General features: G+C 32.9%; 1 protein-coding gene across 1 annotated transcript in view; it reads left to right on the top strand.

The window, feature by feature from the left end:
* Window positions 1–27,813, top strand: part of LOC124359028 (alpha-2 adrenergic receptor) — a 471,365-nt gene that overhangs the window by 83,486 nt on the left and 360,066 nt on the right. The window contains exon 2 of the mRNA XM_046811376.1: window positions 10,229–10,232. The gene's annotated coding sequence lies outside the window, so the exon portion shown is untranslated. The remainder of the gene's footprint in view (window positions 1–10,228; window positions 10,233–27,813) is intronic.

Genomic DNA, 27,813 nt, shown 5'->3' with positions numbered 1-27,813 from the left:
AGTATCTAGTTTAGTTTTAGTAATTTTAAAATTTGCTACGAGAATATACTGTGTTTTACATTTAGATTGTATACTCTATTGTAAATAGTCTTGTTCTCTGTTTGTCTATAATACTTTTTTATAATGATGTTTTGACGTGCACAGAAACCGTCAGTGTAACAACGTCACGAACAAAGTATCTAGTTTAGTTTTAGTAATTTTAAAATTTGCTACGAGAATATACTGTGTTTTACATTTAGATTGTATACTCTATTGTAAATAGTCTTGTTCTCTGTTTGTCTATAATACTTTTTTATAATGATGTTTTGACGTGCACAGAAACCGTCAGTGTAACAACGTCACGAACAAAGTATCTAGTTTAGTTTTAGTAATTTTAAAATTTGCTACGAGAATATACTGTGTTTTTCATTTAGATTGTATACTCTATTGTAAATAGTCTTGTTCTCTGTTTGTCTATAATACTTTTTTATAATGTGTTTTGACGTGCACAGAAACCGTCAGTGTAACAACGTCACGAACAAAGTATCTAGTTTAGTTTTAGTAATTTTAAAATTTGCTACGAGAATATACTGTGTTTTTCATTTAGATTGTATACTCTATTGTAAATAGTCTTGTTCTCTGTTTGTCTATAATACTTTTTTATAATGTGTTTTGACGTGCACAGAAACCGTCAGTGTAACAACGTCACGAACAAAGTATCTAGTTTAGTTTTAGTAATTTTAAAATTTGCTACGAGAATATACTGTGTTTTTCATTTAGATTGTATACTCTATTGTAAATAGTCTTGTTCTCTGTTTGTCTATAATACTTTTTTATAATGATGTTTTGACGTGCACAGAAACCGTCAGTGTAACAACGTCACGAACAAAGTATCTAGTTTAGTTTTAGTAATTTTAAAATTTGCTACGAGAATATACTGTGTTTTTCATTTAGATTGTATACTCTATTGTAAATAGTCTTGTTCTCTGTTTGTCTATAATACTTTTTTATAATGATGTTTTGACGTGCACAGAAACCGTCAGTGTAACAACGTCACGAACAAAGTATCTAGTTTAGTTTTAGTAATTTTAAAATTTGCTACGAGAATATACTGTGTTTTACATTTAGATTGTATACTCTATTGTAAATAGTCTTGTTCTCTGTTTGTCTATAATACTTTTTTATAATGATGTTTTGACGTGCACAGAAACCGTCAGTGTAACAACGTCACGAACAAAGTATCTAGTTTAGTTTTAGTAATTTTAAAATTTGCTACGAGAATATACTGTGTTTTACATTTAGATTGTATACTCTATTGTAAATAGTCTTGTTCTCTGTTTGTCTATAATACTTTTTTATAATGATGTTTTGACGTGCACAGAAACCGTCAGTGTAACAACGTCACGAACAAAGTATCTAGTTTAGTTTTAGTAATTTTAAAATTTGCTACGAGAATATACTGTGTTTTACATTTAGATTGTATACTCTATTGTAAATAGTCTTGTTCTCTGTTTGTCTATAATACTTTTTTATAATGATGTTTTGACGTGCACAGAAACCGTCAGTGTAACAACGTCACGAACAAAGTATCTAGTTTAGTTTTAGTAATTTTAAAATTTGCTACGAGAATATACTGTGTTTTTCATTTAGATTGTATACTCTATTGTAAATAGTCTTGTTCTCTGTTTGTCTATAATACTTTTTTATAATGATGTTTTGACGTGCACAGAAACCGTCAGTGTAACAACGTCACGAACAAAGTATCTAGTTTAGTTTTAGTAATTTTAAAATTTGCTACGAGAATATACTGTGTTTTACATTTAGATTGTATACTCTATTGTAAATAGTCTTGTTCTCTGTTTGTCTATAATACTTTTTTATAATGATGTTTTGACGTGCACAGAAACCGTCAGTGTAACAACGTCACGAACAAAGTATCTAGTTTAGTTTTAGTAATTTTAAAATTTGCTGCGAGAATATACTGTGTTTTTCATTTAGATTGTATACTCTATTGTAAATAGTCTTGTTCTCTGTTTGTCTATAATACTTTTTTATAATGTGTTTTGACGTGCACAGAAACCGTCAGTGTAACAACGTCACGAACAAAGTATCTAGTTTAGTTTTAGTAATTTTAAAATTTGCTACGAGAATATACTGTGTTTTACATTTAGATTGTATACTCTATTGTAAATAGTCTTGTTCTCTGTTTGTCTATAATACTTTTTTATAATGATGTTTTGACGTGCACACAAACCGTCAGTGTAACAACGTCACGAACAAAGTATCTAGTTTAGTTTTAGTAATTTTAAAATTTGCTACGAGAATATACTGTGTTTTATATTTAGATTGTTATACTCTATTTTAAATAGTCTTGTTCTCTGTTTGTCTATAATACTTTTTTATAATGATGTAATGACTTGCACAGAAACCGTCAGTGTAACAATGTCACGAACAAAGTATCTAGTTTAGTTTTAGTAATTTTAAAATTTGCTACGAGAATATACTGTGTTTTACATTTAGATTGTATGCTATATTGCCATGAGCAATCATGTTATATTGATTTTCTATAATATTTGTTATAATGATGTTTTAACTTTCACGGAAAGCCTTTGTCCTCAATTGTTTGAATAAATTGTTATTATTCTTATGTCATGAGTTTGCTCAAAATTTAACACAGGGGACATCTAGCAGAACACGAGATGAAAGACTGAAAATGTCACTTTTGTAAATAAAGAACTATTCAATCGTGACTCTTTATGAATAATAAAAGATGGGGCTGGAATGATTTAATATCCTGTTACAGATTCACATAATTCAGCACAGAGAAGACAGTTCATATAAAGAACTCTATTGTCAGTGTAACACAGTGATGTAAATAAATTATCTTGTTTTCGTAGCGTACTGCAACACTAAGTGTAACACTAATGAGCTTATAGTACATGATACTACGGAACGTGAATTCCAGCAGGAGCAGCTATTCGGCGAACTCCAGTGTAAACTTGACGGGATGGAGTGAGTGCCGATGGCTGCGATTTGTTTTGCTACAAGATTTATCGCTTAAGCTGTCAACACAGGGAACAAGTAGTTTGCATTAGTTAAACAGACAAAATGCCCTGAGTGACGTCATGTTGCCTCATAGTTATCTATGCAGACCATATCTCACTTTTGAGATATTTATAACTCACTACCACCTTTTCAATTCATACTATTACGTTGCAAACTTTGTATATGTATCATTACATTGTCATGACGCCAAAATACATTGCTTATATTAGACTACTTTTCAGTACTTTATCGATCTGAGACATCACATATGCACTCACATCTCGTGATACATTATAAAAAAAAAAACACTTGAACAATTAAATTATCCAGACTCCGCTCCAGTTGCATCTAAGTTTGAATGCATCTTAATTAGAAATGCATTGTTGGATGAATATTCAGTGTTTTAATAACATTTTTGTCATTAAATACAGAGGATGTTAATTTGTGTTATCTGACTATTATGTCATTAAAATAACACTATTATATATAAAGTTATGGTTGAGATATGATATCGTAACACTAAGGCTATTGTGGTTGATATCAATTTTAAATAACGCTTATAGAGGGTTAATAACAGATTTTTTATTGAGACATCTCAATATCATAAACAAATATAACAATACTAGTAGGTTTTTCGGTTTACGTTTAGCAAGAATTTCTAGTGGTGTAATATTCCCTGAAAAAGTGCAAACGCTTCTGTACTTTTAAATATAAAGGGTATTTAATCTTCTAAGATGCCAATACATGTACATTCTGATATTCCAGTAATCCAACGTTCGGGTAAAGCAAGCACTACTGCAGGGATTTTAGTGTTGTATTCCTGAAACTATATTTTGGTATAAACATCGGAGACTGTCAATTTCAATTTAGAATGTGGGTCACGGTGAAAAGTTTCGATTGATCAGAACCACAAATAGGAATCTCTGATAATATCGTTCAACTCACTCCTTAGGGACGATGGATGTTGGAAGTTTGCATAGGGTGACTCACATGGGGTCTCCTATTGGCGTTTTGTATTGCCTTAAAAAACCGTTTGTCTAAGCTCATTTGGATACTAATACAGGTAGACTCCACACATCACTATCTCAACAACTTCACTATTGCAGCAACTGATGAATTTCTTCCTAATGACAATAATTACGTACCTTCGTCAAACAGTTAAAACTGCAGTCGTACACTACTATAGTTTCGACAATTTTAAGTCACCTTCTGGTGTTGGTGCCAATAAATACTAAAGCGAGGATTATCCATTTGGAGTCGTCATAGTTTGAAATCCACGAACACAGTACAAACACAACGAATAAATAAATAACACGAGAAACATAAAACTTTATATGTTTATCATACACGAAAATTAAATGAGATATAACATCATGCCGGCAGAAGACAGAACAATTTACACTCAAAATTTTAAAATACTCAAAATAGCAAGCAATAAAAATAAAATAATTATCCAAGAATCAATCAAAAGAAAATCACTTAAAGTTAAACGGTTATATAACATATAAAATAATTATGTATATATATAAACAGACATGTATACAAAATAACACGTATAAATAATTATAAACGTATATAGTTTTAGGACTATAAAAACCGTTATAACAAAGTAATATGATGCAAAAAAGGCTGCATGAGTTGTGAGTATACCCTCCAATCATAAAATAATTATAATGGCCAATGGCGCAGTGTACCGGGTATAACGGTTAACGCAAGATAACCATATCAAGTAACGTCGAGCGTGGCTGTTGCTTGAATGGGTGACCACTGAGCGATCCTGTCCTTGCAAGCAGCCCGCCTGCCCGGCCGTTGGTGGTGGTTCGGAAGTCACCTTTAGGCCGTTGGTCCCCAGGTTAAGTGTTCGAGAGATTTTCTTTGTCCTAACTTCGACTGGTAAAATAAGGCATCTTTCTTTTACTTTAATGAAATGAAATGAAATGAAATGAAAAATTCTTTATTTTTACAGGCAAAGTTAGGGCCGCATGGCCCTTTCTTACACTTAACCTGTTGCAATGTAACATTTAAAACATTAATAATAAATATTACCTGAGAATAAAACAAAACATAATAAAGATAATAAAATAAAGAAATAATTACATTTACACAAAGTAGTGAAATTAATGTAATATTTTAACGTGTAATAATTAAAATTAAACACATTAATAAATTAACCATCTCTACTATTCTTAAAACATAATATAAATTTATATTTGTAATATACAAATAAATTAAAGTATTTATTGTTAAATGAACTTTTTCACACACAATCTCACATTCATCCCTCTGCCAGTGTCACGCCCACAGCATCTCAGACCGGAACTGCCCCGGCTAACCGTTCAAGATACATATCTTTCAGTTTCGCCACAAACCGGGAACTGCTATCGATGGAAGTAATTGTTTGGGGAAGGGCATTCCACAACCTACAAGCCATTACATGGAATGACTTATCAAACACTGCAGTCCTATGCTGAGGCATTCTCAAAATGTATGAGCCAGAGCGAGTGCTTCTTACACCTACATGAGACACAGATTTAAAATATTCAGAAAAATATCTTGGAAAACCAAATTTCAATATTGAATGAACTAGTTTTAAAATTTTGATGGATCTTTGATCTTTTAATTTTAGAATATTTGACTGAATATAGTACGGTGTGATGTGCTGCTCCCGTCTCACATCGCAAACGTAACGTATACAGTAGTTTTGAGTTCTTTGCAGCTTCTCACTCAGCACTATGGTCATATCATTGATCACGGAGTTACAGTAATTGAAATGTGGAAGTACGAGTGATTTAGTCAAGAGCAGCTTGATATGTTCTGGTAAAAATCGTTGTAAAACGTTTCAGTGAGTGAATAGATGCGAAAACCCGTTTACAAATCTCCGCAACAGCGTCAGTCCAAGTCAAAGTCGAGTTTATAGTCAAACCAAGATCCTTCACCTTGTCGTAGTATGGCAGGGTGTTACCATTTACAGTTAACGTTTCAATAGTATTGAAGTTTATTGAGTTTCGTAAACGAGAGTGACAAATAATGATTGGTTTCGTTTTTGCATGATTTAGTCTCAGGCCATGATTTTTGGACCACATAACGATATTTGTAATGTCACTGTTGATTTCGGTGATACATTCATTAATGGAGTCAATTTTAAAGTGTGAATAGATTTGCAGGTCATCAGCATACATGTGATATGAGCTATGTTTAAGTACAGAATGAATGTCGTTCACGTACAGTACAAATAATAAAGGACCAAGAATCGATCCCTGTGGCACCCCACAAGTAACAATTTCCCAGTCCGAAGTCATGTCATCCACTTTTACACACTGCCGTCTCCCTGACAGATAAGATCTCAGCCAAGTTAATACATGACTAGAAAACCTTTAATTACCTATCCTATACAGTAAACTAGTATACAAAATTATCTATACGGATCTTTTTTATATCATAGCTAAGCTATTAGCTTGGATGGACCAATTATGGAGAGTGACAGAGCATAAAATTATTCATACTCTAGTTTGCGTATTGTTAATGAATACGTGGAAGTAATAGTTTATACCAGACTAGTTGAAATTTATGTTTAATACGAGTATTATAACGATGAAATGAAAACAGCCAGTCCTTTAACCGTAAATTAGTTCCTTTCAAACTATGAAAACCGAATGGTAGTTTGATACGACGGTTTACAGACAAGGAAAAATAAAAAAAAGGTTATATGCTTCTTGGCAAAATTATTTAAGGATCTAAATAAACACTTGGAAAATAAACAAGCTAGTTAGAATCTGTTAGCAAAATTTTTAAATCCTTCCGTGGAATTCCCTTATTGGGATTATGTACTTTAGATGGCGTTAAGATGTTTCAACCCATTCTAGCTACTATGTAACGAAGCATTTTGTGGTTTAGTGATCCACGGATGTCACATTACATATCGTGCCATTGCGTCCCTTTATTTAAAGATAATTAGATTGTGAAGTAGTAGCAGTCTTCCTTGGCATCCACTAATGAGTGAAACACCTGCCTAGAGTGGTTAAGCCGTATTGATGCATGGCTATGCGTTAAGATAATGAGCAATTTAACGTAATTAGGCTGTCAGTTTAAAGTTAGCGATAATCACATCCTATCTTAGACGTGTATATCAGTCTACGTCAATTATGGTGTTCTTAAGGGCAGAGTGATTTGTAAGTGTGGGTGTAATTCATATTTCAGCATGTTCTGAGAAACGAGATAGGCTTCTCAGAAGTAGCCGAATGAACTTTGAAAGATACCGAAAGATTACTCTGCAGCCGCCCGGAGTCAGATAATACACCGCCCAGCCGATATGTGAGAGCTAAGTGAATTAAAAGACTCCGTATTGTGTTGTGTATCAGCATTTCCTCGTAACTCCTCTCTTTCATATTTCTGTTCATATTCCAGGTTTTTCCGATACGGTTTAATCAATGAAAATCACAAACATATATCCATTGTGTCATAATTGAGTACAAAACAGTATCATTAAAACTTGTCATAAACATAATATCAAATATCTCAGTCACACTTTGACTTTATGCGTTACTTTGTTGTAGGTAATTAGAAATTAATCTTATACAGATTCGATCCTCATGCTATTGAGATTATACATTTTACACGAATAAATCTGTTCAAGATATTCATTTTGTTACAGTTGAATACAAAAAGTATTATGAAAATATAACATTTTATAAAAATAGTAGTATTGTCATGATACAAAGTAGACGATTTTCATTACTTTGTTTTAGGTAATTCCAGAAAATAAATGTTATACTCAGTCTTTAGAGAATTTTAATTCTACGTGAATAAAATAGGTGGTACTTTTTATAAGTTGGATTACATGAATAGATTTAACTGTGCTTATTTTTTTTTCAAGAAAATCTGTATTAGAGCCATTTTCAACTTCAGTAAAATTATCATCTTTTGATCCCCACATGATGAATTATTTCACAGAATTTAAAAATTCCTCCGTAATTGCTAGATAAATTTTGATTAGAGTTCTAAAATTACGCATCCACTCTGTAACATTCTTTTGTGTATAAACACAACTCTTTACAGCAGAGAATATTAAAATTTTTATTACATATGAAACAAATACCTTCCTAAAGAGACCAGCGTGGTCTGGCGCCAACGAGATTGTGCTGGTTAGATTTATTTGACCGACAAGATTTATGCGTCTATCCTCAGGCAGAAGAAATAACTCGGTTTGTTTTCTTCTGCCGTCCTTGCATAAAGTTAAAAAAGGCCAGCATTCCGAGAGTTTATTCCTGCTTGGATTCATGACATACATAAAATTATTCCGAAGACCTTACTTTGTAATTTAAATCAATGGATGTATTAAACAGAAACTACTAGTCCAGTTTTTAATATCAGTTTGATGTTGTTGGGTTTGTTTGATTTAATTACGAATTATTCCTTCCAAGTAAGCGATAAACTAGATAAAATAGATTAAGTAGTACAAATAAGACCTTTCAATTTGCAATTCAAAATTTTTGTTGCGATTCGTACGTAAAACAAAGTACTCTTTTTGTTATATTTTTTACTAAACATGCCTTTGTATTTTTTAGACTCTTTTATTTATAGTTTATCATAAAGTATTAATCATACATTTTTTAAAGTTTCCAATGCTTGAAGCTAGAATTTGTTATAGCGTGCACTTTGAATAGAGAGTAACTAAATATCCTTGTTTTGGTACGAATACAATGAACAGAAGAAAATATATTGGCAGGGTTGTTATAATTATGTTGAATTAGATATTCAGTAAACATGAAAATAATTTGGTTAGAGAACATAAACTCGTTGGTGACTTGAAAAATGAAATACCAGTTCTTAAGTTACCCATTATGAGTTGTAAGAACACGAAAATCTCGTTAGTATTTAAATAAAGATAGTGGATCAAGACTAACAGGTTTTTAAATAAAACATTGATGTAACGTCTATGTTTTGTTTCTGAGATGAATAGGCTTAGAAAGTTTAAATATACACAAACTATACCGAATGCTGTGAAAAAAGTGTGTTAAAAATATACAAAACGTGATACAACTTCTTGGAAACTAAATATACTTTTGGATTGTTGCTGTTTAAAAATATATAATTTGTATAGTTGTGTTAAAGTTGCCCATTTCAAATTGTTTGAGTGTTTTTTTTTATTAAGTCACTATTGTGTCCGAGTTGAATGCTTATCAAACATCAGTTTTATCAATACATTTGACTACCTGGGGAATTACTAACTAGTTATTTACAGATCAATTATGGCCTAATTGTCTTTACACACCATAAATAAGAGTTCAGAGGAAATAAATAGATAACATGTAGTTGTTTATTATTGAACTAAATGCCTCAGAAATTGACCTCCAGTAGGTTTAATCATTTCTAGCTACTTTTTGTCTTCTAGTTAACACGGGGCACATCAAAAACCAATGTGTCACTTACATCTAGACAACCCTTGGATGTTCAGGAATGGTTTATCACCAAGTTCAACAAATAGTAATATATTTGGATAAATGTGAGCCAAAGGCCTAATTTAATGCGGAATGTGTGGAGTATTAGTGTCAAATGGTTTTGCATGCATATGTTTTTTGTTCTCTTAAAATAAAAAGCACCTTTGAGCTGCTTCCGGTGTTAAATGATATTCCAAATAGGTAAGGGTGGGGAAATAGTCTTATTTCGAGATCCATGAGGAAGGATTTTGGGCATTAATCTCAGTCATGTCTCCTTCGAAGTAGGGAACGACAGTTCTGTAGAAGCCTCTTCAGTTAAAGCGGGCAGGGGGTAGCACTCCCTTATGTTTAGGCTAGGAACTGCATCTATCACTTGGGAGCCCCACCAAATCCAACAGTCACCCCAGCAGTAAACTACACGTATCGATCTAGCCTCCTTGCACTCCAATATCTCGACATTTGCGGTTAGTGATGAGCTGCTTCTGAACATTCACATGGTTTCCCAGATTTAAGTGATACATTGGTACACAGAGTAGGTTCAATTGGAAGGTATATGTGAACCCTCTTGCATGGATATGTTAGTATTTACTATCCTCACAGGGAATGTAACATATGATCTAGGTACGAGGCTGTTTCTATCTCCAACAATACTCATTCTGAATTCATGTCACTGCGAAAGTAGTCCTAAGGTGCAATTATTGTTTTCTAAGTGAACATGAAATAAAATTAAAAGAAATAACCACAACAAGCCTTAACCAGTTGACAAGAGAGGTATATTTATTTCTCACAAATAGTTTAGATGTGTGAAAACTTATGGTTGGGATCTTATATTATTCTAACTGAACTGTGCCACATGTGTTTGTATTCGATACTTAAGGGACACAATACATTTGATATTGTATTTAATTTTTGTAGTTAATACTTAATTGTTTGTTAATTAGAATGCCTTAGTATCGATTATAAGTATTCGATGTACGTTAAAAACAGACAAAGTATCCGGATACCAAGGTATTCTATAAGTCTATAGTTTTCTGGACTATCTCTCTTAAACACATTACATTAATTTTAGAAATCTTGTAACTTGACACACAGGGTTGTTGTCTCAGGGGAAGTGCTTGATATTAATTTTACTTTTCACATGGTTAGATAAAACACATCCTTGGTTGTCTGATACAGTGATCTTAGTGGACCTCCATGCATTGGCAAACCTGAGCTCGGAGTCCAACAAGGCAGGGTTTCAACCATTCTATGGAATTGCAAGGTTTGTTTCAATTCTTATAGTCTGTCTCGAAGTGTGTTCACAATGAACATAAAGGAGGTGGAGACTGCATCCGGGTCTGAGGATGAGTAGATTAGTCCTGCAGTCTCCTTCAGTTGCGTGTGACCTTCACTCCTTGTGTTGTGAATGAGGCTTGTGGGTCTGATTAAGGGACATGGAGGATTCCAAGGGTCCTGATTGATGTTTTCGGTGGTTTTTAAAACTGCTGAAACAGCGAACTAGTTGGCCTCATGGTCTACTCTTAGTCTGGCAAAAGGCTTCATTGCATGGCAGAAGGCCGCCCATAAAAGAAGAACAAATATGCCACCAAATGTGAAGGTTTGAGATCATGAATATATCCAAATAATTTTGAAAAATGAGTGAAAAATGGTCGTTATTGCGGGTACCACTACCATTTTTATAATTTATTTCCTTCTACAAATTTTACCTCTGGTACATATCTAGGCGTATGCCTAGTTCTCGTTTCAATTTTGGGAATGGAACAAAAAAATTGAAAACTAATTCACAATATGTTTATGAAATTGGTTATAGCACAATATAAATCTCACAGCAACACAGTGATGCCCATACTATTATCACACAAATGCCCAGAATATTCGGATTTATTGGTTTGTTCCGAGAAGCTATAAAAGAAGAATATTCTGAGCCGAGATAGTGTGTCAAGAAGCAGTGCAAGCTAATCAGTTTACGGAGACAAAGACCAAGGGAACGTGTGAGAATAGCCGGTCTGGGCTGACCCTTACATAATGGCGCTGGTTTAGCTTATATCGGTATTTTATCTCGTAATAAAAACATGCCTCTGTTCACTTTATCTGTGACACCGTTGGTATATTTATATTTATTATTTTTAGTACATTATAATAGACTATTTCGCCTACTTAAAAATTGTAAAACTTAAAAATTTAACCAAAATCCTATATTAGACTGTTGAATATTTTTAAGAATTTGTAATATTTTTGTAAAATATTACAGAATTTTACATCCAAGAGTTTTCCATAAGAAATGATTAGAGTTTTCCAAGAGCCGCAATGTTAAAATGTGAGGCCAAAGGTTAAAAATTCCAAACTCATAATTTTAGCTTACACACTAGAACGTAGGTGAAGTCCCCCCATTGAAATATTCGCTATACATTTGATTGTTAATGAGATCGCTGATAAAATGGACACCTTCTGTATAAAAGCAAAGAAATATATCTCTGGAATTTGTCATCATTACAAATATGTCTTAAACATTCATACATACACTATGTGTAGCGTGTGGTGTAGTAATACATTGAACTTTCTGTTCACTCTTACTTATTTGAAAAAGTGACTTGATAGTAAACTCTTTCATACCATACATAAGGTGAATGGTTTAAAACGGAACAGTAGATTCAATGAACACATTGATACATTATTGGCAGTATAGCAACACGCAGTATATATGTAGTGTATTGTGCAGTAGTTTAAATTGGGGTGAATCCTATATCTGAGACCTACTTTTACTTCCTAGCATTACCGCCAAAAAATCTCGTGGCTTCCAAAAGATATGTCATGACGTACCTTTAACTTGAATCCTTCTAGTAATTCTTAAATCCACCTGATTTCAAGCAGCTAATACTGAGGAAAAAGTAATTCTACATATACTACTCAATTATTTTTATAACGATTATAAGTGCTGTATATCCTTAGAGCATAATCGGACATCTACATTAGATTGCGAGACGTCTTTAAAGTAATCCATTTTGACTCCGATCTCGATATTAAAAAACGCCTTCTTCCATTTCCTGTTTTGCCGTCATCTTGTTATCAGCCGTGACATTCGCCATCTACTATAGATAGTTAAATGCAGTTCTCTGGTAGCTTAATATTTGTTTATTTATTCAACCCAGATTGAAGTTGAGAGGGTTCAGTATCCACTTAAAGAAGAGATCAGATAGTGTTTAAACGTAGTGTCATTCATTTATTTTATCAATAATCAATTAGAAATTATTTGAGATAACCTTATTCCCTTCATATATAAGGTGTTTATATAGGAAATTACATGAATCGGGATATACTAAAATCTCTTTGCTCGAATCTACATTTCGTGGAATCTCCTCGTGGAATGAGGGATGATAAAGGAATTCTACTGAAGGCTTAAGGTTTGGAAAGCAGATTTTGGATAGCAATTCTAGTCAGCCGACATCATATGATACCAACCAACTAAAATTTATTCAAAAATCTCTTGAGTGATTAAGTTAACAGGACGATTAGAAAGAGTGTATTAAAAATAAATATTACTGTTCCAAACATAATGTTTCATTCAAGTTTGTTTGTATCTGAAGATATTATAGTTAGGTTCTAACATTTTAAGGTATTACGGCCTCATAATTACAAATTGGTTTAAATAATTCTCGAAAGAGAATTAGAATGCTTGAATGACAATGATAAATATTAATATTATGTACAATATTCTCATTATCTAGGTCAACTGGCCCTCCACAAGGACTATTATTGAATAGCCCTTACATCAGGATGAATGAAAAATCGATTTTCATCATTTGTATATCAATAATAAATTGTATATTATACAGTGAAAACGTTGTGGTTTAATTAAGGGTGGAAGAGGTTTAAGAGGCATAAACTGTTGTTGAATGATGTATAGGGTCGGGGCTTGAGTACCTCGCTGCATTTGAGGTAATCTATGACCTCTTGACCTGTCAGACCATCCGTTATTGTGACCTACTCCTGTGGACACGTTCATTGGATGACAACAAATTCGTTCTTATATGACCACAAATTGTTGTTTTGAATCCTACAAAAAGGTCATTGGTGTATTTTAATTTGTCATCATTTCTCAAAAGACACACGTTACGGATATTCATCGTCCGGTGGTTGAAAATAAATTTGTGATAGTTTCACTTGATATTATATATACACATTTTCAGGTGTATTATAATAGTTACGGATGACTGTTATGTTGAAAGATACAAAAATAAAGAGGATGAATTTCACTTAATCGTGGCATAAAGTTATAGTAACAATACTATGCTTTAAATTAATGTGTTCATTAGATTAAATTCCAGAAACCTTTGTCCCGATTTTAAAAATATTCAAGTAACTATTAATAACACCAAGTTTAGTGTCATGGGAATGGTATTGAATGATTCTTGCTTTCAAAAAGTTATTGAATGAATTTCTGAAATGTGGTTAAGAGAAGGGAGTTTAGTTTACAAAAATGGTATTGTATAAAGGTTTTCATTTGAGGGTTATCATTTTAAATCTTTCTAAAGAGGAAACTTGAAGCATTTACCGGTTTATTTTAACCCAATCTCGAGAAAAATGATTGGAGAATAGATTTTTAATGTGGCTAAACTAGGTTAAATATTTTGTGAATAACAACGAATTTAATAATGGAGGACACTAAAATTGCGCTAAATGGAAAAACATGAGACATTAGATGATACCAAGCTGGTAAGGCATTTAAAGGTTCCGATATGGTGAGGCATTCAACGGTTCCAATATGGTGAGGCATTCCATCTTTTCAACCTGGTGAAGCATTCTATGAATCCAAGCAGGTGAAGTATTCCAAGATTCTAAGCTGGTGGAAGCATTCCATGGTTCCAATCTGGTGAGGCATTACAACGACTTTAATAATGGAGGACAGTAAAATTGCGCTAAATGGAAAAGCATGAGACATTAGATGATACCAAGCTGGTAAGGCATTTAAATGTTCCGATATGGTGAGGCATTCAACGTTTCCAATATGGTGAGGCATTCCATCTTTTTAACCTGGTGAAGCATTCCATGGTTCCAATCTGGTGAGGCATTACAACGACTTTAATAATGGAGGACAGTAATATTGCGCTAAATGGAAAAGCATGAGACATTAGATGATACCAAGCTGGTAAGGCATTTAAAGGTTCCGATATGGTGAGGCATTCAACGGTTCCAATATGGTGAGGCATTCCATCTTTTCAACCTGGTGAAGCATTCTATGAATCCAAGCAGGTGAGGTATTCCATGATTCTAAGCTGGTGATGAATTCCATGGTTCCAATCTGGTGAGGCATTTCATGGTTCCAATCTGGTGAAGAATTCAATGGTTCCAATCTGGTAAAGCATTCCATGGTTCCAATCTGGTGAGATATTTCATGGTTCCAATCTGGTGAGGCATTCCATGGTTCCAATCAGGTGACGCGTTCCATGCTTCCAAGCAGGTGAGGAATTCCATGATTTGGAAGTACTTTCTAAAGTCTATCGTGGATCTTAAAATGACCCAAAAAGTTTTTATGTTGTTTTATAAGCACTTAACTATGACGCTTGTGTTGTACTATCGTGACATGAGTGCAAAGCGGCGGCTAGAATCCGGAAATATAAATATTTAAGGACTGTCTTAAATATGTTAGCGTGTTTGAGCAGCGATACTAATTATATGTATCACCATGAACCTTTCTGGGCGGGTTTATTGTTTTTAATACATTTTAAATCCCACCACGGAATTATATTTTGAGTCACACACTCATGTAACTCAAAACGATAACGTACCGTGAGTCATAAATCATTTGTCCAATCTCGCTATGCAAGGACGTACAATTATGTGCTTTATATTCAGTCTGGGTCATATTTCATTTGTGACAACTGGATAACGTTAATTAGTTTCATCTGAAATATGACCTTTCCTTTATCTTTGAGATGATTTTGAATTATATTTTAAATATTTAAATTAGAGAGTTAACCCCACCTCTTATTCAAAGAGCAAATCTTTCCGTGTTTGAATTTTTACATTTGCTTTGGTGCCTCGAAAACAATATCATTTATTAAGGACCATTACTGAAACTAATATTTGTCATAGATAACTCTGTTCAGAAATAATTATTTTAAATAATAGTAGTTTCTAACGTTCAGTAAATTTAATATATATATATATATATATATATATATATATATATATATATATAAAACAGTCATTGAAAGTATAATGTAATTAAATACTGTCTGATACTAATTTTGGCGTTCATTCTTGGCAATATCTTACGGTTTGCATCTAAAGGGCTGTTGGTTCTATAATACAGTTAATAGACTTGGTTAATTCAATTTATACAGTGCATATAGGTGAAATTCTTTGTTTATCTATCCTTCATTTCATACGAAACGTTATTAAGGTACTTAGATGGACGTGATTTTATTAAAGGATGAATATTATTTCTAATATTACTAATTGCTTATATATTTTAATCGTTTTATCAATGATAATGTGTCAGTTTCCCTTACAAAAACGTTGACTTTGACAATTCCAATTGTACTTGCAAGTCAATTGAATAGCCTGGATGTTTGACGTCCCATATCGTTGTTTAATTCTGGTTCTTTTGGAATTAGTTATACGTTCATTTGAAATTATGGTGTTTTCTTCTTATACATAACTATGGTCCTATGGGAAAATGAAATTGTGTATTAACTTCCGAGGCACATAATGATTAAAATTGATTTTACGGTCAAGCAACCAATTATTTTTTAAGAAAATAATTAATTGCGTCATGAAGGAAGAATGGGAATGTGCAGCTAAAAATGAAATGATGCGAAATCCCTAGTGGCTCAGTCTTGGGGTACGGGACGACGCCACGCATGTAAAATACTCCAAATTTCCAACTTATTAACTGGAAACGGGTAGTTAGGTCTCATTGTCTGAAAGTTTGTTGGACAACTGCCTTTGTTCAGGGCTTCCACTAAGCTTTTCATACAACTTGGGTTTAATGCTTTGTGCACAGAATTTACCTTAAGAACAATTTCTTTCTATGTGATTGGTATACTTTATAACTGTTGTGGGATATTTTTATTTGTAATTTTGTTGTACTTAGAGTAAAAAAGCAGAGAATGTACCATTTTCTCTCAGTTCTCCACGAATCAAAATGGGGGCAAGTAATGGACTATGAGGGGGGCCTGTAAAGTGTAACACATCTTAAACCACGTTTATATAAAGACACACCGACATAAATTAAGCTCTATGACAGATCTTTGAGATAGGGTTAAAAGTATACATATTACTTAATGTGCTAGAACACATTTCATTCTGTCTGTATGTTAGCGCGATATCTCAAAAAATTAACTAACCTATAGACTTAAAATTTTGCATGAAGCGTCATTTCTGCGCAGGCAAAATTGAGCTCAATGATATCATCCCATTGGATTTAGCTGAGCGGTAGAAAAAACATCACCCTGATCTTGATGGTAACAAGAAACAAATAAGATTAAATAAACCTGTAGGCAAACTGGGTACAACATATGAGATTTTAACATACGATCTATTACACATGTAGCCTAACTAACGCAACACTTAGATCACCTCTTGTTGCCTTGGCGAATAAACGTTTGTTATTTAAACAATGCTATGTACCCAACGCAATAAACACTAATTTGCATTTGTAATATGGCAAGATATCTCGAGAAAAACCTGCACATTCATCTGCATACATTAAATATTCAATTAATATATACCATGGGCAAGAACTATTTTTGTGCAGGCCCAATATTGGAATTTGGCTGAGAAACATTCAAACACACATTAGGCTGACATATTTTCTCTTGTTTATGGTGATGGAGAGAGGCGGGCTGAAAAGGTACATTTTGTTTAGGATTGCGTGTCCGTATGAAATCTCGAAATTGAAGTGATCTTATATACTTGAAATGTGATCTGGCGTCTTATCTTCGATTTATATTTGGAGCTATGGACAGGTCTTGGGTTTGATTAAAATTCTCTGCAGGCTGAAATCTATCAAATAAGTGAATCTACCATCTTAGCGGTACACGATAACAGACCCAATTCCCTGAAAACGCAGTCAGGACCCTCATTATTAAAGTTCCTAACACTTGGTCTTCAGAAACATGCAAATTTTGACAGAAAAGAGACCTGAGATTCATGCTTCACCAACACTATTTTAAATATAGAATCATGTGATCTCCTAAGTAAAATATGGAGGGTTGTAAGTCCAAAGTAAAGAAAATGCAAGTTTTTAAAATCTTTTCCTGATTTAATAAGTTCAAATAACCAAGTATTTTCGAAACCAAAGTACTGGCACACTTAAAGAGTTATTTTAATATTAATTTATATCTCATATTATGTCTATGAATCCCGAACTGGCAATCACTCAATAAAGAATTCGAAACCAACTATATTTACATTTTCAGATTGAAATAAGAATTCGTTTGCTAACCCCAGACTTAGACTCTCTAAACATTAACTATAACTAGTACACTAGGTAAACGTTTTATATACTGCTATATTATAATGAAACTTGATTTTAAATCCCCTTATTTTAACGTATCAAAATAATTTATTGTCAATGAACAATCACTGTCAACTACAGTTTAACGATATCTTCATAAACAAGTAGATAAAACAATGTCAACGATTTCTGCCATTGACATGTTTTGACTTGCCTGTCACCAATCAAACACAGTCCATTGATTTCTGCCAAAACCACAGTTGGCGATTTGTATGAATACTGAGAGGATAGAATTTACAGATAGATCTACCGTTGTTACCAAAATGCTGACTGTGGTAAAAATAATTCCATACATTCTAATTCCATTTTGCAATATTATAATTCTTATTTTAGTTCTAAAACCGAAATTTTTAAGCTTATCTTTGATAAATATTTGTACAATATACAATATAAATATACATACGGAGTGTTCACAATAGGGTGTCTGTAACTTTTATCTGATATCACTCAATCATTTCAAACATAAAATTTCATGTAAAAATAGGTCGAGAAATGTCTCGTTTAACCGGTCCACCTTATTGCATTTTTGTATGAAACTGTTATTACCTCTAAAATATTTAAGCTAAGGGAACCTAATTTGGCACATAGGTTTGAATAGATAAAGAGGAAAATTTAAAACGATAACAATAAAACCGGTATTTTTAGAAAAAATGTATTAGGTGGCAACTATCTGAATAATTGCATTAAAATTCCAATGGTACTTGTTAGAAAGAAATCCATCAACGCAAAAGCGAACACGACCACTTTAAAGGCACGCTTGCACAAGCCGAGAGCAGCAAAGATTTTGTCTTTCAATAGGCATCAGCTGTTTATATCAGCTGTTTTACAAAGGTTATAAAATTGAGCAAGATACTAACTATTATAAATATTTTGTATTTGTCCGTTTATGTTGCGTATGTGTTTAAATAACCAAACTAACATACAATGGAAAAGCCAAAACCTTGTCAAACGAATTTTAATAGTATCATAATATTAATAATAATATATTATAATAGTTAAACTGGACCTTACTCATCAAGACACGAAAGAAGGTTCCATTTAAAAAAAACAAGTAATCCGAAAAAAAGTGTTTATGAAATGATTCTTAAAGGAACTTACCACTAGTGTCTTACTTAACGAAAATTAGACGACTTACTTGAATTCAGGAAAAAATCTGTTAGCAGGCAGATCAGCAATTAAAACATACAAATAAACGAGGAATTAACACTGATTTTATTAAAAATACAATCATTTTTTAATTTTTGAACAATCTTATAAATTATTAAACTAAATCACTTAAATATGTTGCTAAGTGCTAATGTCAAAAAAGACCGGAAAAGTTTTATTAATTTCTTAAAAAATATATTTGATGAAACAAGAGGAAATCTGTATGAAGAGGAAGATCTAAATAATAAATAAAATAATTTTTAGTATTTATGTTTCAAAATCCTAATTTACCTGACACTAAACAGCTGTTGCTACTTTCAGTTGAAACTAGTCAAAGAGACAGGAACGTTGGTATACAATTTAAATTTTAGAACTGTGGTTGATTAGTACTGTTGCAGACAGCAAATACAAAGTAATATCTAAGTTTTACTTATGGTTGCACCAGTGACGAATTTAAACCACTTTATTTATTGGAAATATTGATACAAAATAACAACGTTATAAAACCAACATTAATAAATGAAGCTGTGAATGGTTTAAAATAATTTATTTGAAACTTTTGGTCATTCTTGACATTCTCATATGGAATTTTGAAAGTTGCTTAAGGGGACCCGGAAACCCAAAAAATGATTTTTTTAAATTTTTATTTTATATTTTTTTATTAAAATATGGCTCATTCTGAGTTCATTGATACATAATACTTCTAATTATAATAACATATTTACCTCACAATAATTAGTTAAAATATGTTTGCACCAGACGTTTTGCTCAAATAATTATAAGGGTGCGCATCGAATTATTGCCTGTGTAAACTATTAATAATGTTTAATAATAAATATTAATGGCATAATGCTATGCCAGAGGCTATAATGGCTGCAATAAAGCTAACCTTCAGGGCACTCGTTGACCAAAACCTACTAAAAAAATGTTTACATGGTAAGACGCAAAATGTCAACGAGAGTGTCAATAGTGTCATATGGGCTAGGATTCCAAAAAATAATGTTGTTACTATAAACACTCTTGAATTTGGAGTGTATGAAGCAGTTTCCAGTTACAATGATGGACACATTACAAAATGCAGAGTCCTACATGAAATGGGTCTTCAACCAGGTATTCGCACAATAACCGCGTTGAAATTATTGGACTCTGAACGTATCCGAAGTGCTGAAAAAGCAGTGTAAGACTTTGTTAGGCAAACTAGAAGGAAGAACAAGCTAAATAAAATAAAACTAGGACAAGATGAAGAAAAAACACCAGCTTATATGGCTGGTATGTATTAAGGTCATGAATAAAATAAGTATTTTCAGTTTTTTGCCGTTTTCCGAAAATTGAATTTTTTAACATAAAAGGAACATAATCTCATAAACTATTGCAGATAGTAATTTAAATTTTTTACACAGTGTGTAGGTTGCTATGATACATATACTGAGTTTTTTTCACTGGATATAGTTAATATTTGTGTATTTAAAAAAATATAATAAAAAAATACATTTTCGAAAGCGATATTATGAAATAATTTTTTTTCAGTTATGCTAGCACATACACACCTATAAAAACTCAACATATGTATCAAGAGTTACTTAAACAGTGCTAAAAATTCAAGTCTGTACTACATACAGTTTCTGAGAAAATGTTCCTTATATTAACATTACGAAGATGGGCGTTCCGGGTCCCCGGAAATAATACCAACATGTCTCAAATTTCGATTCTTTTCCACACTACAGTCTGACTAACAGGACTTCTACAACGATTATTAAGAAATGTTGCATGCATTTGATAAGGATTATACGTTTATACAAGAAATGATAGAATTTTCATCTAAACCGTAATAGGCTTCTCAGTCCTCCATATGTATGTATATTTTCTACACGGGGATAACAATACTATAGAAATGGAAGTATCGTAACCCGAAAGTAAATTACAAGATCAGTAAGTAGTCACTTTTTGATTGAAGTAAATTTACTACAATTAAATAATTAAATAGATTTTTGATCGGGGCAATCACGCAAACTAAACTGTGGTAAATTTAAAGAGCAGAAATGGACACCTTTTGATAGAAGTAGACTCCTCATACGTATGCATGTACATTGACACCATGTCACCGGATACATCATATATTGCATATATGACAAGGCTAGAAGTAAAGGCTTTTGACCAAAATAGATATACGAAACTTAGTACTTTCTTTTCTTGATTGGCGAAACAAGAAAAAAATCTGTGGCATCGGAAATATAATTAATTTGAACCAGAAACGCGCCTAAACGTGCAAAACTTTATATTAAAGACACTCTAATATGCCTAAATACGTTTGAAAAATGTCACATAATTCTTTCATATTACATCATAAGTGCTTTCACTACATATTGCAAGAACTTTGAATTTTAAAATTTGGTTGAAGCCGCAGGTTACAGCTAGTAAAAAGATAAAAGTAATAAAAGATTCAGAAGTAGTAGTATTATACTGACAAACATCAGTTTTCCATTCTTACAGCATTGCGAAAAGGTTTTAACTCATGCGATGAAAGCCAAACATAAACTGTTGCAGCCATATTTATCAACTTTGTTCTCACAGTTCAACCCCGGACCGAGAGCTGGATGGAAACTAAATGTATTAACTAAGTCCATACTGACTTAATGAACTTTATATTTAGACGCTCCGGAACGTTCAAATGTGTTTAAATTTGTATTGTGCAGTATAAATACACTTTTAATTTAACGCTAAGTGTTTAAAATTGTCTTTGAGTGCTTTAAAATGTTTAATGTTAAGAATTGCAAATATAATTATACTTATGAGAAGTTAATCTAGTTGATACATTGAAATAAATATACTATTACCCTCATGAGTATAAAATGTATATTTACCTTGTGTTGTAACAATATTAAATATGATTCCTTAGTACTTGCAACAGGCTGAGAGTCAGCGAAGTCCTGAACAAATTTCATTACTGTGTATCGGTTTGTTTATTTTTTCCGCACGGTATCTCAAAATTGAACTGATCTGTAGACTTCATATTTTGCAAGAAGTTTAATTTATGTACACACAACATAGAGTTCGGTGATAGTGCAAATCACTGCATGGAATTTGACCGAATTGTATTTTTACATTGGCTAGAGTCTAAAAACTATTTACTATTTTTGGATTAGAAACATGACTTTAGTTTTATAGTCAAAGAGAATGACAGCTTTGTGTATTTACGCTTGATACATTTTACATCGTCCATTTCGTTGTGGGCATTCTTTTATTATTAAGTTAAAACAATATGTGACCTGCATCTAGTTTATTAAGCACGTTTTGCATGCATGGTGGAATAAAGTTCAAGATCTTTAGCGGTCAACTATTCTTACCATAATCTGTTTATATTCTCCCTTCGAACCCTTTCCCTCTCTCTATTCCATGAAATACTCTGTACACAAATACAAAGGGCTGTTTGTACTTTTCATTTGAACATTCCCCGTCTCTACATTCTTCTATTATTTGATACCTTTCTTCCCTCTTCTATCCTCCCTGTTATGCCTGTAATTATCAACTGTTTTGTTAATAGCTTAGGTTATTCCAGATTTATTTTTAACACCGCATAAGAGAGATTTAGACACTTACGAAAATTACAGGTTTGATAGTGAATATGCCAATTCAAATCAAAGATCTCTCAAAATTACTTACAAATTCTTCCATTGAAAGTAGGATTGATAATAGCTTGGGCAGTTTGAGAACTGGAGATATAATCTTTGTTTGCATTAGTGACCCAAGATATCTCTCCAGTGTTGCAAATTGAGGCGTGATGAGTGAGAACCTGCTCTGCCGTCTGGAGAGTGAAAGACAGATAGCTCAGGTAGTAAATATTTCATCAAGTTACTGTAAGTGGTTCAGTCCATGAATATTTAAATAGATTTTTTCATACATTTAGCTAGCAATCCAAGAACAGTATTTCGCTTACTTGATTCGGTATTACATAATTAGCAAAAAAGTAAAGTAAAGATGTCTTATTTTACCAGGCGCATTTAGGGCTAAGAAGCCCTCTCTAACACTTAACCTGAGGACCAACGGCTTATAAGGGTAACTTCATAACCACCACCAATAGCCGGGCAGGCGGACTGCTTGCAAGGTCAGGATCGCTCAGCGATCACCTGTCCAACCAGCACCACGCTCGACGTTGCTTGATCCGATTATCTTACGATAACCGTTGTACCCGCTACACTGCGCCTTAGGCAAGCAGCACTAAAATTGTTGATTGTTGCACTAATTGTTTTAGCACTGGGTGTCGTCATGAATTGAAATAAAAACGCAAACGCAAACACGGACACACACAAACATGGAACTAAAGGAAGAATGGGAATGTGCAGCTAAAAATTAAATAATACGAAATCCCTAGTGACTCAGTATTGGGGTACGGGACAGCGCCACGCATGTAAAATACTCCAAATTTCCAACTTAGTATTTTGGTTCTGAATATTTTGATATCAAAGCTCGGCAATATATAGGTACGACACTGCAACCTTAATTCTGTGTTTTTATGGGTTCGATTTTGTGTTTGTATTTCTAACTTCATGACAACGCCCGATGTTGAAACGTGTTAACGATTTTATTACTTTTTTACAATGACGATACATCGAAAAGCAAAAGCGCAGTATGGTTTTCGGATTTCTAACTAAAAATGTATTAAAAACCTGTTTAAAAACTGATTATAGCAATCCAAGGACTAAAACATATTCATTAACTAAAATGATCTCGAGGGTCTCTACATACATCGTCCACATGAACGATTAACCCCTGTGTTACTAATACAATGAACGGTATAACATAATGATATTAAAATTAAGGATTATTTTTGTAATTTCAAAAGAATGATTTACCAAATAATATTCTTTTTTGGAGTAGCAAACGTCAATTTAAATTAAACCCTACTGGTTTACAACTCTTTAGTATTGTGACGGAATTTACTTGAGTTTTATAGCTTACACTCAATTAATTAGATCTGTTATAGTATCATTATATTTTAATATGCAGCTTATTATTTAACTTTGAGTAGCAATTTATAAACTGCCAATTTATTAAAATGATTATTTCTTACGAACAAACACAAGGGTTCTATACAACACTTTATTCGTTTATTGATTCATTTTACTCCCAATGAATCTATAAATGTTGAATGTATTCGTACAAAAACTACTGTCAGTTTATATACATTGGTTTTAATCATCTCGTTATTTGTCAAGCTGCACAATTAATGTTTCTATTTGTGCAGCAAATAACTATTGAATTTCACAAGCCTAATTTAAACATTGATGAACTCGACCTTATCATGCAGGTTTTATTATAAATATTGAATCATCATTCTATAATTTATCGTCCTCTCTGACAAATAAGAGTTAATTTCACTGAGTAAAAACCTGGTGTAACTTTGTAAAAAGACAATAAATTATCCAAGAATTTTGAAGTGATGAAACTTCCTGCAAATAATGTACTATTGTTATATAACAAATATCTTTCTTATTGAATTTAGTACAGTGAAATGAGAGATGGCAAATACAACTCCACATGAGTTTGTTGGGAACCAGAAACTATAGAGCTGTCGCCCATAGTTTATGTGGTATAACGCACTGTGAACTGTCCGGTCGCTTGCACATTCATCATACATATCCCTCACCACCAGCTCCCCCTCCCTCTAGCTGGGGGTGACCTCAATATGACACCTCAAGATAATACCAATTTATGACTCGCTTTATTACATAACAAGTTTTGATGGATTTTTGAGTAACGAAACGTTTATTTATTTTTTATTTAATTGCAATCAGCCCGTTGCTCGCAGCTTCTTATAGGCCTTCCCACACATTAACAGAGGTGTTACAGTCATATGTCAAAAATATATTGAACACAGTTACTTAGATGTTGAGAGGTTCCCATCACGATTGACATTTACCGTGGTTGTTGGAAAATTAACACCCTTTCACCTTCCCTATTGAAAAATGTCTGAATGCTAGTAGGTCATTTTAATTTTTTCTTTGTTGAAATTTTTTAAATTTGCAATACTCTCTTAGTTATTATATAACCAGCAAATGTACCAAATGTGAGAAGAACTTTGTTTCCTCAATAACCAAATATTGTTTTATATTAACAGTTTAAGATTGCGTCATACTACTTGTCGCTTTATAAAAGTAAATGTTAAAGTAAAGGATATGTTATTTTATTAGGTGAAATTAGGAGTAAGAAGTCTGATAAAATCTCACTGTCTCATTCTGGCCAGAAGCCTTCTCTTAACCTAACCTTAAAAGCTTTCAGGACCAACGGCTTAAAGGTGACTTTCCAACCACCACCAACGGCCGGGCAGGCGGCCTGCTTGCAAGGACAGGATCGCTCAGCGGTCACCTATCCCAAGCAGCAGCCACGCTCGACGTTGGTTGATTCAGTATCTTGCGATAAACGCCGTCCCCGCTACACTTCGCCATTGGCTCCAATTGTAGGTTATATGTGTTAAAACTATAATTTTGGGAAATAGGACTGTTTTATGTCTGTGGGAAGTATACTGTAAATATCGTGGTTAAGATGTTGAATGCATGTTTTTGAACAATTGAAATAAAATATTTATAAATTAAAGGATTTAAATAAATCTCATACAATGAACTATGGAATATTTTTCAGGAATATCTTTATTTAGACACAGCCATTAGACATATAAATAACTGTTAAAACAGACAGCTACCATATACAAGTATAGAAGCAAAAAAGTTATTTCTCTACAGTCTCTTGATCCACTCTAGTTACTTGACGGCAATTGAAATATTATTGAAGTGTATACCGATTGGTTTAGTCTGATAAAGTTAAACAAATGTAATGTGAAAATAAAACAGTTTTATATTTTTTACCCATTTAACACCATCTATATTGAACTCCACTAAAACTAGTGTGCCAGCCGATTGTTTTAATAGTCTAATTATTATTCCTCTATAAAAAAGGTTTGTGCTTATACTGTGAAAATTGAACTGTGAACTCTCAGCTCGTAGATTATAACAATTAGCATCTTCACAACTGGTTTTATTGTTACTGTATACAAGTGCTACTTTGAAGCGGTACTGTGAGCGCAGGTTTTAAGTAATAAACCGACGCACAATTTCATTTCGCCTTCACAGTGACTCGTGATATTATGTCAGCAACGTTTTCACTTCAATTACGGCAGCATGCCGCGGGCGACAACATGTGTTCGACGAACTTCTCTTGATTGAATAGGATCAGTTTTCAGAATGACATTCAATTACTTCATTGCAGCAACGGTCAAATAGTATCATTTAATATGAATAAATTCAAACCGCAATGTATCGTTTTCCAAAGAGTAGTATACATTTATAACAATGTTGCGGTTTATTTAAAATTTAAAAAACTGCATTGCTCCTGAACATTCTCAAATGTATCATTTAATATGAATCAAAACAAAGAGCAATGTATTATTTCCCAAAGAGTATACATATATAACGATGTTGTGGTTTCTTTATATTTTGAAAACTGCATTGCTCTCGTATATTCTAGTAACCGAAATTGCCATCAATTAATAGTTTATAATTAATATATAGGTTGTCTCCCATTTAGATTCCATGTAAAATAAATCATGAAGAGAATACGAGGACAACGTCAACCTTGGAAGACGGAGAATACAGCCATAATAATGACCATGGAGACGTTTTTCTCATGCTCAAAATTTCAAAAACGCGTAATTCTAAGAGAGAGTCACATCCACCCCATTCATTAGACATACTCCGCATTATACTTAGACGTTAAACTATTTATCAATCCTCTTACCCCAACATCTTTATGTTTACAGTGAAAGATATCCCACTCTTAGACATCTATTGGGTTTCCCGTACGTAAGTGACCTTTCGGGGTTTCCAATAGCTGGTATGAACCACATAGAGGTGAACTCTCCTTAGGTAACTTTTATGTATTACACTTTCTTTGCAATGAATAAATAAATAATATAGTATTTTCGTTATCATAAGGACACAAAAGTCACACTTATACACAATACTGTATATAATAGTGTCACTTTTCATCAGTTAAAGAATAGATCTGTTCAGCTATAACATTGTCATGTTGCATCTGGAATCAATGCATCTATCTACATTTATGTAATTATTTATGCTGTTTGGGTTAATACTATGATTTATTACGTAATGATAGGGTTGATATTCACATTATATGTTTATACTTAGCACATTTTACTAAACTGTGTAGTTCATAAACATAATATTGGATTGTTTTGTTTCAGAGGTAAGCTGGAAATTAGGCACCATCAGTGAGGTAAATCAGTTAAAACATATTTGTTATCAGTACGTAAGAAGTTATTTTGTTAATACACGTTATATAATCAGGATTTGTTTTAGAAAGCATTGCAAAAGCTGATATTTCACAACAATATAATATAATATGTTGCACTGTATTGATTAGTAACAATTGAAAGTATTATAAGGAGTAAATCCATGATATTTAATTTTGTATGTTCTATTTATGCATTATAACCCCCACAGCGATCCACAACAGACACAATGTGATAAGTGTGACCTGGATGTGACCCGTATAATGGACGTTGTCGTTGGCATACAAATATAAAACTCCCATGACTCCCATAGAACAAGATATATTACACCTGAAACAGTTATTGCGCTACAAGTTCCAATCTAAATTGCCCACAATGTGTTG

The sequence above is a fragment of the Homalodisca vitripennis genome, chromosome 4 (assembly GCF_021130785.1).
Source record: "Homalodisca vitripennis isolate AUS2020 chromosome 4, UT_GWSS_2.1, whole genome shotgun sequence".
Lineage (NCBI taxonomy): Eukaryota > Metazoa > Arthropoda > Insecta > Hemiptera > Cicadellidae > Homalodisca > Homalodisca vitripennis.
The sequence above is the reverse complement of the archived record's forward strand: the minus strand, read 5'-3'. Positions and strand labels throughout refer to the sequence as shown.